General features: G+C 35.0%; 1 long non-coding RNA gene across 1 annotated transcript; it reads right to left on the bottom strand.

The window, feature by feature from the left end:
* Positions 1–6,215: 6,215 nt before the first annotated feature.
* On the bottom strand, positions 6,216–11,248 carry LOC115448423. Its single transcript, XR_005113536.1, has 3 exons — positions 11,018–11,248; positions 7,761–7,910; positions 6,216–7,014 (listed from the first exon to the last, which is right to left on the bottom strand). It is a non-coding gene; the product is annotated as an uncharacterized LOC115448423 (long non-coding RNA).
* Between the last annotated feature and the right edge of the window lie 4,089 nt (positions 11,249–15,337).

The raw sequence follows: 15,337 nt of genomic DNA, 5'->3' as shown, positions 1-15,337 counted from the left end.
TCTAAACAACTATTAAAATTACTTATATAACTATGGACATTTTAAATTAGGGATAAAGTTTATACAAAAGACAAGGTACAAACCGAAGTAACCAGCTCGGGCTGGCAAGTAGGGAAATAGAAGGGTAACGCGTCGCGATCCTCATCGGCGAGGACATGAGCCCTAACCTAGCTAACCTACCAGCCTTCACTAGCCACCTAAGTGATGACTACCCGAAGAATTATGGAATAAGAATATTAAGATTATGTATACGAATATCTGCATATGACGTTTTAAATAAATAAAATAACTAATAGCCCTAATTCATATAAGTACGTGAATTACAATTTTTTCGGTACCGCAGAAAGAAACCGTTTCTTATAAATTCACAATATGACATCGCCTAGTGCTCCATAGTATTTTTAAGTTATTTACACTGTATGTTAAAACGGAGTATATACATATTTATTTAAAGGAATCCAGTTCTCTTGAGTTCCACAAAAGTCGGGTACTTTTATAATCAATCTGTAACTAGTAAACAATAAATAAGCCCCTTCCTGGAAGACTATTCCACCATTTTTATTTGATGAGCACTGTACTACACGCAGATTATGACGTCATACTTTACGTTCATGTTCAAAACTTCTAAACTTGAGCTTGGTATGCACGTTTTTCCTGTGACGTTTCCACCTTCTCAAACAGCATTAAGTTTTTTTATATATTACTAGCTTTTGCCCGCGGCTCCGCCCGCATTATAAAGTTTTCGGGCTAAAGTTTTCCGTTATAAAAGTCACGCTATATATTTTCCCGGGAGCCTATGTTCTTCCCAGGGTCTCAAACTGTCTCCATACCAAATTTTATCCTAATACGTTGGTAGTTTTGAGTTTAACACGTTCGGACAGACCGATGCAGCGGGGACTTTGTTTTATGATATATTTTTGTAGAACTTTTAAGAGGAACAATCCCGTCATACATTATTGTTGCATAACTTTAACCGTTTACGCAGCGCACAGAAGCTCTCAAACTAATAAATTGTCCCCTGCTTTTGCATCATGTTTCATTACTGCTCCGCTCCTATTGGTCATAGCGTGACGATATATAACCTATAGCACTCCAGGAACAAAGGGCTATCCAACACAAAATATTTTTCAGTTTTGACCGGTAGTTCCTGAGATTAGCCATTACTGCTCCGCTCCTATTGGGTATAGCGTGATGATATATACCTAGTCTTGCCATAAATATTGTAATAAAGAAAAAAGAAAATTGTTAACTGCAAATAACATTTATTACTTTTACAGTGTGTCAGTTTAATACATAAATATAAAACAATTAAAAATATAAAAAGCTTATTCGAAGTGGTCTCCATTGGCTGCAATACAGTCCTTAAACGATGAGGCCAGTTATCAATAGAAGCACGCACTCTTTCCATGGGAAAATTCTTCACTGCCAATCGTATAGATTGTTTTAGGGACTCCAAATTATCATGGCGTTTAGAGCAAGCTGTACTCTCTAAAACTGACCACAAATCATAATCCAGCGGATTAAGATCGGGACTAGACGACGGCCAGTCTTCAGCTCTGATGAAGTCCGAAACGTTCGATTCCAACCAAGACTGCGTGGACCGAGCTTTATGACCCGGCGCCGAGTCTTGCTGGAAGGACCATACTTGGTTATTGAACATGGTGATGTTAAGGGGCTTAACTACCTTCTCAAGAATGGTATCTTGATACACTTGTGCCGATGTTTTGATACCTTTTCACAAAAATATGGCTCAGTCACTCCTTCATAGCTAACACCCCACCAAACCATCACTGAAGTCGGATAATGTCCACGTTGCACTCTGTCGACTAATTGGGAAGCTTCCTTAGAGCTTTGAGCATAAATACGGTCATTTTGTTTGTTAAAATGTTGCTCAATTGTAAAAATTTTCTCATCCGTAAACAAAATTTTTCTGTGACCTCCCTTTGCGTACCGCTTCAGTAGTTGTTTCGATTTTACCACCCTATTCTTCTTTAAATTATCAGTTAAGAAATGGCCAGTGCGTCTCTTATAGGCTGCAAGTCCTAAGTCATCTTTTAAAATACGCGACATGGTTCTAGGTGCTATCTTCATTTCCCGAGATAAAATCTTTTGCTTTCGGACAGGATTTCTTCGAATTCTTTCCCTTACTGCTTTGACCACCTTTTCGTACGAACACTACGTGGACGGCCAGATCTTTTCTGTCACAAACAGAGGAGGTCTCATTGTACCTATTAATAGCCCGGTACACAAACATTTTACTAATACCAAGTGTATGGAGAGTTTTAAAATTGCATTTGGCTCCATACCTACTTTGTGTAATGCTATCACAGCGATTCGGTTCTCTTTATCACCCCACACCATTTTAATATCGCAAAATATTTTTACAATGTAATGGGCGCCAAAATGAGAAAACACAATGAACAATCGTATAAAAATGACAGATTCGAAATTCAAATGTAATATTTTTTATAATTAAGTGTAACAGTATTTATGGCCAGACTAAGTATAGCCTATAGCATTCCAGGAACAAAGGGCTATCCAAACACAAAAAAGAAGGATTCAGTTCAAACTCCTAGTTTCTGAGATTAGCCATTACTGCTCTGCTCCTATTGGTCATAGCGTGATGATATATAGGCTATAGCACTTCACGAACAAAAGGGCTATCCAAACACAAAAATAATTATTCAGTTAAAACTCCTAGTTTCTGAGATTAGCCATTACTGCTCTGCTCCTATTGGTCATAGCGTGATGATATATAGCCTATAGCACTTCACGAACAAAGAGCTATCCCAATACAAAATGAATTTTTAGTTCGAACCGGTAGTTCCTGAGATTAGCCATTACTGCTCTGCTCCTATTGGGTATAGCGTGATGATATATAGTCTATAGCACCCACGCAACAAAAAGGCTATCCAACGCAAAAAAATTTTCAGTTTGGACCAGTAGTTCCTGAGATTAGCCATTACTGCTCCGCTCCTATTGGGTATAGCGTGATGATATATAGCCTATAGCACTCCACGAACAAAGGGCTATCCAACGCAAAAAGATTTTTTCAATTCGGACCGGTAGTTCCTGAGATTAGGCATTACTGCTCCGCTCCTATTGGGTATAGCGTGATGATATATAGCCTATAGCACTCCACGAACAAAGGGCTATCCAACGCAAAAAGAATTTTTCAGTTCGGACCGGTAGTTCCTGAGATTAGCGCGTTCAAACAAACAAACAAACAAACAAACAAACAAACTCTTCAGCTTTATATAATAGTATAGATATACTTATACAAACTTCGGTTTAAGTATGTTAATTTTAAATTTTTCATGTATAAACGTACACAACACTGTAATGGAAAATAAATAGTAAAAATACGATTCTACAGCTAAATTCCTTAGCCTCGGGGGACTTGGCGTGTCGCACCTTCTAGCCATGGAGTAATTACGCATCTGGGTACAGCTCATTGATGTATTTAGGTAAAGGTACCTATTTCGCTTGCGGATTTTTGTTAGTTACGTCAATTGTATGGTAACAGTTGTTAACTTTTATCTAATATCATTGTTATTTATAGGCAAGGACGCTGCGTAAGAGCATTACAATATTACGCCGCGTCTTTGTAGAGGGAATATACGCTGGTAATAACTATAGTAATTGCTACATAATTGCAACAAATCAAATGACAATACCTACTTTTTTAAATAAAAAATTATTACAGCATTAATTAGTAAGTGTACCAAGTACAGAGTTCTATAGTATTTACAAAAAAAATCAACTGACCGGTACATTTGAAGATGATTCGTAAGGATTTACTACATTAAAAACACTGTCATAAAAAACATAGCCTTTGTATTCAAAATGTTTTATATCACTTTACAACTATATATGATACTTTTCACATACAATTACAAAGCTCAATATTCAAAGAATTAAAAAAAAACAAGTTCCAACTCAACACCTTAATATATTTAGTTATCTATACAATAACTTATTATAAATTATTAAAACAAACAGGTATCGACAAATTTAATACTTGACATAATTAGGTACACATACCTTTATAAAGCACTTTTATGAGTATCATATACGAATAAAAATTCCATTTACATAGCTATTTGATAGCTATTTAATATATCAAATCATATTTTCTCCTATCTCTGTTCCTTTTCCGTTATTTTAAATTATTTCAACGCTTACAAATGACTTCTTTGATGGGCTTATTACCGGATCAAAATGAAGATTAAGATTTGTGATGGTATATTGAAAACGACTGTTTATCTACTAACGAGTGTCATAGTAAGCAATACAATTCGATATTCTTAAATCGATTGCAAAAATCGACCAATCAGAGCAAAGTTTGTCTTATGTTAGTAAATGGTGACTTGTTTTGATTGGTGTATTCCTAATTGATCGGAAGATATTTAATGCAATAGTTTATCTGCAATTGGTAACAATTTTTATTGACTATAAAAACTTAATCGATATTCCATCTGGATTTTTGCCACGAATTGTTATTCATTTTTTAATTAAAAGAAAATATTTGTAATGCTCAGGTAATTAGGCAGAATAATTGTGTTCAGAATGGCTGAATATTTGATTCCACCCATATGAAATTAAAATCACGCTCCGAGTATACAATCATCGTCATTTACTTGTGCAGTGCTGATTATCTCGGTAGGAAGAGACGGTAATTCGTCAGTTATAACATCATTCTCATCCGAACTATCGTATATTAGTACGGAAATTTTCACGGAGTTGAAAGGTTTTTCGATATCAGGTGGTGGATCGCCTGTAGGTTTAAATGGTTTATTAACTATCGAATGCAAGTAAGTTATATCTAACGGATCATTTGAAGGCCCTGGTTTGTTCTGAATATTGTTTCTCTTCGAATTTTCTGTGCGTTGTAAAACCGCTTTAAGTATTTTAGTTTCTGTCTGCGATTTATATGAATTAGTTCGGCTTAATGTCTTAGTTGTTGTCCGTTTCTTCGTTGTTTTGGAATGAATTATTTGTTTTGTTTGTTCAGGTGCTTTTGTTACATTTCTCCGTTTGGTCGGTATTGCCGCGAGCAATTTACTCTTTACACGTTTTATTGCTTTGGGGCCTACTTTTCCGATTTTACTGTTCACAAATAATTTAAAAGACCTGAGTTTCTCTGCATTGTGTAATGAAGACCAGCTTGAGAAGGCGGTATACAAATGATTTCTCGCTGTAAGTCTTAATTTATCCTGCACGTTCTTTTCTTTATCATTAATTATGTTATTCAAATTGGTGGGAGCAGTTGCTGTGGGATTACAAGGATTACCCGTTGCATCACCGGAGCGAGTTGGTTTCAGAGCATCTATGGTCTTTTGCGCTTTGAGTTAGTATATCGCTTAGGGTTCTAAGCTCGTTAGTGGACAGGGTTGTAACTGGAATATTAAGTACTGCGGTAATTTTGTCCTTTCTATTAAATTGAACGGATACATTTTTCAATTTATCCAACGTTTTTTCGAGTAATACTTTTGTTTTTAAACAAATAAACATTCGTTTCTCGCGTTCATCTTTATCGACTAAATTATCCCTAACGGCATCTGCAACAGCATTGCCAACTGAGGGCTCATCAGGTACTACATCGTTTAACAGAGCAGGTTCATGGTTCGCAAAAGCAAATTCTAATGGAGGAAGTTTAGTACAAACTTCAGTTGTATAGTTTGCAAAGTCAGGTAACGACAACTTTTTTAAATCATTATTCGATTTATTTGCAGATAATTTGATTGGCTTGCAACAACAAACGCATTCATCAAGAGAACATGTATGCGGAGTTCTCATGTAATTAGATGGTAATATTTTACTATTCCTCCACGCATGAATCAAATTTTGGCGCGCAAACCAACAACAAACTTTTTATTATTGCATTCTTGTTATTAACTACATGTTGTTCTATAAACGCTTGCGAAACGTTTTTAAAGTGCTGGCTTATAACACCTCCTGGACCTATTTTGTAATATTCATTGCCATCTTTATAATTAAACAATATTTGGGTCCCTACGACAAAGTTTAATTTTTATTAGAACCTCTCCGCTTCGTTTCGTCCGGGGTAGTAAATGCAAAAGCTTTTTGGATTAAATTGGATGTAGGCGGCACTAATTCGGGTGTATTGATCATATTATCTATCAACACATTAAGTGGCATCGGAGTAACAATTATTTCTGAATTGACTTCTATTGTGCCTGTATTTGATGCTTTTCAGAGACAAGATCTTTTTTCGCGGTAGTCAAACCTTTGGATGTTTTAGCTTTGGCATTAGAGGTTTGTATAATTTTTTTACAGCAACACGTACACCGTCCTTCGCACCAGTGAGGTGCGCCCATACACCTAACCGATATTGCAGGAACGTGCATCAACATCGAAGTTACGATATCTTGCCGCTTGTACCAACAGCAATACCGTATGGTCGCAGTGTTTGGTGAACTTTGAAAAAGACTATGCCTTCCATTATCAGTTCGATAATGTTGTATGACCATCCCTGTATTATTTAAATAATAAACATCGGCTTCGTCAGTCCTCTGGTTGTATATGATTATATAATTCTTGCGGTAATTTATAGTCTTGTGAGCTCTCACGACACTTTCTACGGTTTTGTCTTTGTTTTTTTTCCTGGACGTCTTGGGAATCTTCGGCTTTGTTACGTCTTCATCTTTTGTTATTCCTTTGTCTGAATTACTATTGGGTGCACCTTGCAATTCCTTGTTTTGTTTTCGATCAAGCAAAATCTTTTTATGTGCAATATTTATATTAATGCGATCGATTTTATATTTTAATTTGACGTACGCCATAGGTCCGTCACTGTGTCTATGACGGCTCATTGCATGTTTTAGGGAATCATCGGTGGCTTTAGGTTTGCTTTCGGCAAATACTTGCTCAAAAATTTCGTATGGTCAGTCACTGTCTGAGGGTTTAATACTACTTTCATTTCATCAAGCCTTGTGGTGTATACTACAGATTTTTTTAAATTAATATGCTGTCCATGTGTGTCTGTTGTAGCTGTAAAAAAAAGACATCTACGTAGTATATTTAATTTTAATTATTGATTCACTGATTGCATATTGCTGTTTATTGTCTCAAATAGACAAGAGGGTATCGAGTAGCATAGTACACAAGGTCATTTTTACATTGCGATGCTAAATGTAACCACATTTTGGTTTTCACCTTCGCTATATTGTGCCAAAAGAGCCTTTCCCGCATTCTCACACCCACCACTACAACTCCTGTAAGCCAGGATCAGCAGTGGCACGCATGTAAAATTAAAATCAATTATAATTGATATGTTTTATTTAAAACATAACTTTTTATTTTATATGGTTAGAATAACTTATGGTGAAGTTTTGTTTTCAAGAAGACAAGCAAGTATATGGTTTCATTTATGAACTCAATGTCAAAATGACCCTGTATATAAGTAATGTTTAAAGCTAATGACATTTGTAAGTCACAGTGGTGTAACGATGAGTGGTGATACTAGGTGTTGCTCGTGGCTTCACTCCTTTGAAAGTTCTTTTCGGGTATAAAATTTCCACTGTTTTCCATATATTGATAGAAGAATTATAGATGCGTTTTAGAGAAAAGGAATAATTATAAGGGAATTGATAACTCCTTAAATGTCACTCAGGATACCAAAAAAATATTTAGTATACATACATATAAATTTAGTTTACCCCCAGTGAGAATCGAATCCGAAAAGCTATCCAAGTACCGCCGTCCCTCAATAAATCCCTTAACAAAAAGTCCATTACCTGGTTGCGCATTACGATCATTTTGTATTGGCCCTGAGGGTTCTTCAACGCTACGCAAATTAGACGTACACACGTGCTGTTTTTTCTTTGAAATCCTCGTCCATTTAATTCCCTTCTTTCTTGGCATATTTTCAAATTATAATCTTAAATCTGTAAAAAATGTTTAAGCTTAGTAACCACTTTTGTTTATGTGAAGAATCAAATCAATCAAAATGTGTCTTTTACAAATAAGAAAGTACTCGTAAACATTATAATTAGTTATTAAATTATTTGTCCCTAAGAATAACGCCTTATGACAACGTTCTACAGTATTTTTTTCATTTTTTCTTTATATCCACGAATGACAATTATTACTGACAGCTACTGATGTCCAAAAAAAATCAATCTACTAGGTAAGGGCCCGTGCAAGTATTACGTAACGCAATTTGAGGGGGAGGAGGGGACTTGTAAACATTACGATGCGTTACAGGGGCGGGAGGGGTGTTTCGTACAAAGCGTTATGTAACATTGTTTTTTTTTTATTTTAAAACAATAACAAAGGTATTTTAGCAACTTTCCGGTATTATCTGTAAAATAATTATGAATATTAAAAATAAAATGTCACTTTAGAGTTACATAGCTTTTGGAGGAGGGGAGGGGGCGTAAGGAGAACTTTACGGCGCGTTCAATGGGGGGGGGGGGGGGTCAAAAATCTTCAAAATTGCCTTAGGTAATACTTGGACGGCCCCTAATACAGAACACGGACATGTCCTTTATTGAATACCATTATAAAAAAAAGTACACAGCATAGTATTACTATTCTGAATTCGACAACGCGCTCACAATATTATGTTCCAATCTACGGGTTGTAGATTCTGATGATAAACACACGTTCTGATGACGTTGCAATGGACATTGCTTAACATTGAATTTCTTAACATTTTCGCTTATAACTTTTTATTTATAGTTCTAGGACAAAAAGTTACTGGACCAAAGTTGTAGAGAATTTAATTTGCAACAAAAAATGTTTATAATTTTTTTTTGTCAGATAAATAGTTTAAGAGATACATCGTAAAAACCATTTCAAATCCTATTTTCAAGATGGCGGCTTTCATAAACTTGATTTTAGCTTTACACTGACCCCTCCTACACTTCAAAAAAATGAAATTGCAACCTCTAAAAAACGCAAGGTAAGGCCTAAAAATGTAACTTTTCAATGGACTACATATTTAGATTTTAAATCGAATGGGTGGCCTTTACGTGATATGCGTATGAACTTAGAACAAAGAGATAAACAATCAGTCAAAAATTGTTCTATTATATATTCCTCGAGTAGACCAAATTATTGTTCTATGTTTTATCAAAATAGACACGGGAATTCATTGATTTCTATACTTAAATAAAGAGGATTATAATAGATAATATCCATATAAAATTGACAATTGCCAAACACAGAAAATGGTATTTATACATTGAAGTATATTCAACCGATAAACACGAACGTCCATATTAGGAGCCGTTCAAGTATTACGTAACGCAATTTGGGGGGAAAGGGAGTCTTGTAAAACGTTACGATGCGTTACATGGGGAGAGGAGACACAAAAATCTTCAAGATTACGTTACGTAATATTTGAACGGCTCCTAAACTGTTTGTTCAAATCTGGAGGTAAAGCTAAAGTTCACTGCAACGCTATAACATCCATCATAGTCTTACTAAACTTTTTAATAACATGCAGTGCTAAAGCGTTCAAGATAAAGAATAAGTGAAATGGCAACTAAAACGCCATATGCACTCTAGATTTTACACCGCAGAAGTGACAGTATTTGTACCTACGCATATTCACACTCTATTTAGTAGTGAAATAATTCAAAATGGTAAAGAAGAAAAGTAAAATAAAATGGATGGATATGCGTTTAATTTGCTTAAAATGAAATATGTTAACATAAAACAAATAATTAATAATAACAAGTATATATTTTAAACAAAAATCGTCAAAGACAAAACACGGTTTTATTATATTTTAATGTAATCTTTACTGTTTTCTAAGTTGGGGTCTATGAAAAAAGAATGATCACAATCCGATTACCAGTTTCTGAGATATATGTGGACAAACATACATATATACTTACTTATGATTTTTTTTAAATTTGTTAGAAAGCTATACAAGATTAGACTATATTTTGCAATTTCGATAACATTACATATGTACGACGCCATTACGAATCGTTTTGATAACTTTCTTTTGAATTCGTTTAAAATATCGGACTGGTTAAACTATTAAACACATTAAAACTTTTTGAAAACACCACGTGTAAATCTGTGTTCAATCGCAAATTTTACCTACAACCAGTTTCATTATGGACCATCTGCATGTTTTAGTCTATAATTGTAAACGGCGTTGCATTGAAATATAAACATATTTTTTATTTTGTTATTTTCTAGTAATATTTCCTATTTATTCACTTAAACAACAAATAATTTTACTTCCTTGACTAATAATTTTTATTCACATCCAGGTTTTCACTTAGAAGTAGTTATTATATTATAAGCGCCGCTCCGTTCGCAACTACAAGCTGTCAATATTGACAGTTGACACCATACTAGTCAGTTTGAATGGATTGCAGTTCAATTCTGTTGATCCTTAAGGAGTTATTATAAATAATTATTTCACAATAATTAATTATTTTCCTGCAATAAAAAATAAAGCGGCATTTTTACGTTTTTTGAATTGTTTATTGTCTTCAAGACGTTAATCCGATTACGCTAATCTCATCGTACCTCAGGAAAATAGGTATTGTAAACACGATAATAAGTCATTGGTTACGTATTTCCAATAGTATTTAGTATATATTATCTGTGTGTTGTGCACTAGTTCAAATGACAGCTGACACTTGGTAGTATAACTATGAGTGCAAATTCAAGACGCGACGGATTTCACTAATTATTTCCTCTTATTCCAATTATGATGATAATGTTAAATTTCATAAATGTAAATAAATTACGCAGTCTTGGTAAAATATCTATCGTAAACAAATCACATAAACACTTGTAGCGCAGTAACACTATCATATCAGAAAACTACTAAAACGCGTCAAAAAACGAAGTGACAACAAATCGAGTTTGGATACAACGGTAGTAACATTTAAGGGAAGTACTCGAATGACAATATTACATAAATTTCTAGTTTATTTATAGTTTTGATAATTATACTATGCGTACAAACAAACTATACACTTAATTATGTCCCCATATGTACAAAAATATTAAATTTAAGTACCGTAATTAATCCGGTTTTATTGTACCGTTAATCCGTCGTTGGCAAGATGAAGTTGCAACTCACTCGACTCACGATTCACTTTTGTTTATAAAGGTTTTGTTATACATTTTGTTATAAATAAAATATCACAACATCGACGCTTGAGGCGCGTGAGGGGAATGTTCGATACGGTTTTAAGTCGTGAGTTGTGTCGACTCGCGAGCGTACTAAGCGGTAGGCGGGGAGCGCGGGAACCGAGGGCAGCGCGGGGCGCGGGGGCTGAAGTAAAGGCGCGCGGCGGTGCGACGCGAAGGCCGAGCCGGGCGCGGTACGACCATCTATACCCCCCTCCCGCCGCGCCACACGCCTCCCGCTCCCAGTGCTCACCAGGGTTCCCAACGTAATGTGTTTCCACGTAAATTTAGGGAAAGAATTAATAAGATGATTTTTTGGACGTGAAATATTTTAAAGTATTTATTATTGCAATCATATTTCTTCGTTCGCGTAGCGATTAAGAGATTTCGAGCATAATTCTTTTTGACTAAGAATGAGAATGCGGAGTTAAATAAAAAAGGAAATTTTATCACTTTTACTTTAGAAATAGGACATTATAAATTAAAAAAAAAATACTTTTGTATTCCGTGGTGACTATTTACTTTGTCTATTCTAAAATTATTAACTGGAAAAATGCTGTTTCTTGTTTGTTTGCTTTAAATGGTAGAACGCCCATAACATTCATACCAGCAACTAAAATTGTAGGGTTTTTCATACTCAAATATATGCTTAAAAAATAAAAACAAAAAGATAATTGTTTTCAGGGGATTTTTACCTTAGCATTAGGGGTAAATATTTTTGGCAGTTGGTTACCCTGATGCTCACACGATTGCAATGTGTCTTCATTTTGACTACGAGTCCACTTGTTTCTCACGTAGCAATGAATACAAAATCGACAAATAGATTTTACATTAGCGATTAGTATCAATATTGTAAGTATAGGGGATGTATTAGGTATCAACTAAAGGTTATAATGTTTTAGTAACTACAGTGCGCTTAGCTGTCGGGACCCGACGCGACGCAATACTCGACAGGCGATAGCCCCGGGCGTGCGGGGCGCGGCGGGTACTTCACCCCTCCTTTCCTCAGCAATCCGTTGTCAACCGATCGATTGACTAACATAATCATTTTTTTTTTACTTTTTTTCTGTAAGTAGTTTAGTAAAATTAATACGAATTGAGTAGGGATTTACATCCTTTTTTCCGATATTATCTACGTGTGTCATGCCAAGTTAAATCTTATTAAAAAGAAACGGTTTTTTTTACGTAGAACGTCAAAATGGCGACTGATTTTTTTGTCTCTTGCTTTTGTATCTGCTATTATTACCCAACATTGCTAAAATCATCGATAATCGGCCATAATATAAGAGAAGAAGAAGAAAAGAAAGGCAACGAAGAAGACGTAGGTTAAGTATATCTCACAAATCATTTGGAACCATTTTCAACCACTTAATAAATCAAAATTTATTTAACATAAAAAAATTAAATTCGTTTTATTTATTAAAACTACTTAGACTAAAACTGTAACCTAAATTTCGTTAATACGGCTCAAACGGTTTTTAATAAGATATTAACTTCTAAAAATCGTTATTTTTGTTGGCTTCGTTATGTTTGGCTGACCAGTGTTTCTTTTTTTATTTATTTTTTTTGCTTGTTTACATTTTTAATCTAAGTAAAGTGAGAAGTAGGTACTTAGATCAAAAATGTAACCCATTACGAGATGACCTATAAAGTTTTTGTATGAACTAGATGAGGTCCTTAATTGCAACTTAAGCTTTGCTTCTTAAGAGTTCATTTCCTTAACCGTCTACTTGAGATTCTGCTCAAAGGTGAGATTGATATGTAATACGCCCCTTAAATCGTAACTTCTCGATATTAAACGTGGCTCCCATCTTTACATTTAAGGTCAAGGTGCCTTATTCCCTCTACGGGGGCGTTTCGTCGTTTCAATTCTTGGACAGCTTGGTACCCGTATAGATTAAAAAGTCTAAAATCTCCTACTTACCTATTCGGCTATCAAAGTTGTCCGTTGATTAGAACGCCCGTAATTATAAGACGTATTCGCCCCCGTAGACGCAATAGGGCCCCCTAACCTGTTTTTGATGGGCTCATACTGTTTAAAATATTTTTGACAATTTATATTGCTAATATAGATATTGAAAATAGTGGTTACACCAATACTAGCGCGCACGAAATATAAATACGACGCTCACAAGTGCTTTCCTTTGACGTAAATACCTATATAGACATCTATATCACCTTCTATCGGCAACCCACGGCATACATGATACAAATCCCCGCTGCACCTCCCTTACCCCGCGACCCCGCTACGTTGGCAGTTAGCACAGGCACGCCTTTGCACATGATTACTTATATAAAACATTCAAAAAAATATAATCCGTTGAGATTTGGGCATTCTAAGCATCGACTAGTAAATACTTAATTGGTATCGGTCAACACCATTTTTTATACTGGTTACAAGAAGTGTTTTTAAAAAGAGAAGAACGATCCCAATCCATTTTTCGATCCACCGCGACAAGAGACCAATCAGAATGTAGTTTTTTTGACATGTACACAATGACTTATTTTTATAGTTTTATCTCGGGATTGGGTCAAAGATTGAAAGTGAAACCGTTTATTGAAAACTGCTGAGAATAAGCAAGCAAGCAAGCAATATAAGGCACAAATAGGTAGCAATCCTGGAAAAACACCCATAAAAATTGCAATTTTATGCTGAGAATCCAATTAGAAGATTAGATTTAAGAAAGTAACTTTAAGATATCAGTGAAACCACTGATGCCATCTCCAGAAGATAAAATGTGCAATGACTGCTATTTTCGGGAGTGACATCACAATTTAAATGTTTTTATTATGGAGTGTTGAGGAAAGAACCACCTTTAGGGGGATAAGATAAAAAGTGTCAAGGTGTAAACAGCAAATTACAATTCAATATCCCACCACAATAGCGCTAGCGTAACAAGAGAGTATGACACGAAGTTAGCAGTTGTAAACTGTGCGAAATATGCTGAGTTGAACAATTTAATGTCTAATGACTGTTGCATTTGATGAAACTACAGTATAATATAAAATCTCAACTATTTACGTAGTCCAAAATAATTTTGTAAATATAATCTATAAAAATGGCGTTATCTTAAAATTTTACTTCTTGCTACCGTGGCGCTACTGTTTTGACGCTTTTCGACGGACACTTTTACATTCACAAAAATGATGCTCCTTGCCGATACTCTCCATAGTTTCCATGACTACGAAAATTGTTTATTCTTAAATCAAACGCTCATTTTACGGTAATAAACCGCCTTTTGTCATTTTAAAAGAATATAAAAAAGGAATACATGTACTCAGTATTTTTTGTAAATAATTGCATTTATAGTGTTAAATAAAATCATGTACTTAAGTATTCCAAAGTTATACGTAATTTTATTATAAGCAAGTGACTTTATTAATGGTATTTTTGATAAAGTGTTATTAAGGTTTTAAATTATGTTTCGGGTTGAGTCAATACTGCCTACCTAGTAAAAACCTTACGCTTAATAATTAAGATGACTGAAGTTTTAAAATTAACCTATAACTGAGCATAGCGCTCACAGTTTATATTTGAAACATTTGGAATTTCAAATAACGTAATGAGGAGGTAAGAATTGCTTTTTTTAAAACTTATAACAGTATGAAGTGTGTAGTCACTGTTGTGTTCCGATTTGAAGAATATTGTAGCTAGTGTAGCTTCTGGATATAATAAGACTTTACATCTCATGTCTCAGGATGGCGAGCGCAGTGGAATACTAAACAATACTTACTTTGTAATTCAAGGTGATAAACAGTAGGTTAATGGGGAGAAACAGTAGAAGCACTATCCCCCCGGTCGTCAGTGTTGCCAGGGCCCTTGAGGCGTAAGTTACGTTTCGTTTCCTGAAATGTTACATTTTTGCTGCAAAAGTTACATTATTGTTTTTTTTTTAATTTACGCATTTTTGGCAAGCATTTCTGTAGCTACGAAACCGCGGGGACTCGCGTAGTAGAAAATGTGCGCGCGCACACTCAAGCAAAATCAAGTTTTAGTACATGCAAGATACGTTTCATTTTGTCATGGCGAGCCATCCTAGGTGTGATATGGAGTGAAATACTTTTTAGACCCGCCAGTTTTAGGCGCGTTTATTCTCAAAAGTTACGAAAATTGCCTTAAATATAAAAATTACTTACATGTTACGCGCGGGGGTTAAAAGTAACGAAAAATGTAAGAAATGTAACCTTCTGGCAACACTGCCGGTCG

The sequence above is a fragment of the Manduca sexta genome, unplaced genomic scaffold (assembly GCF_014839805.1).
Source record: "Manduca sexta isolate Smith_Timp_Sample1 unplaced genomic scaffold, JHU_Msex_v1.0 HiC_scaffold_1954, whole genome shotgun sequence".
NCBI classification, from domain to species: domain Eukaryota; kingdom Metazoa; phylum Arthropoda; class Insecta; order Lepidoptera; family Sphingidae; genus Manduca; species Manduca sexta.
Note: the sequence above shows the minus strand (reverse complement) of the source record. Positions and strands in the feature narration are given on the sequence as shown.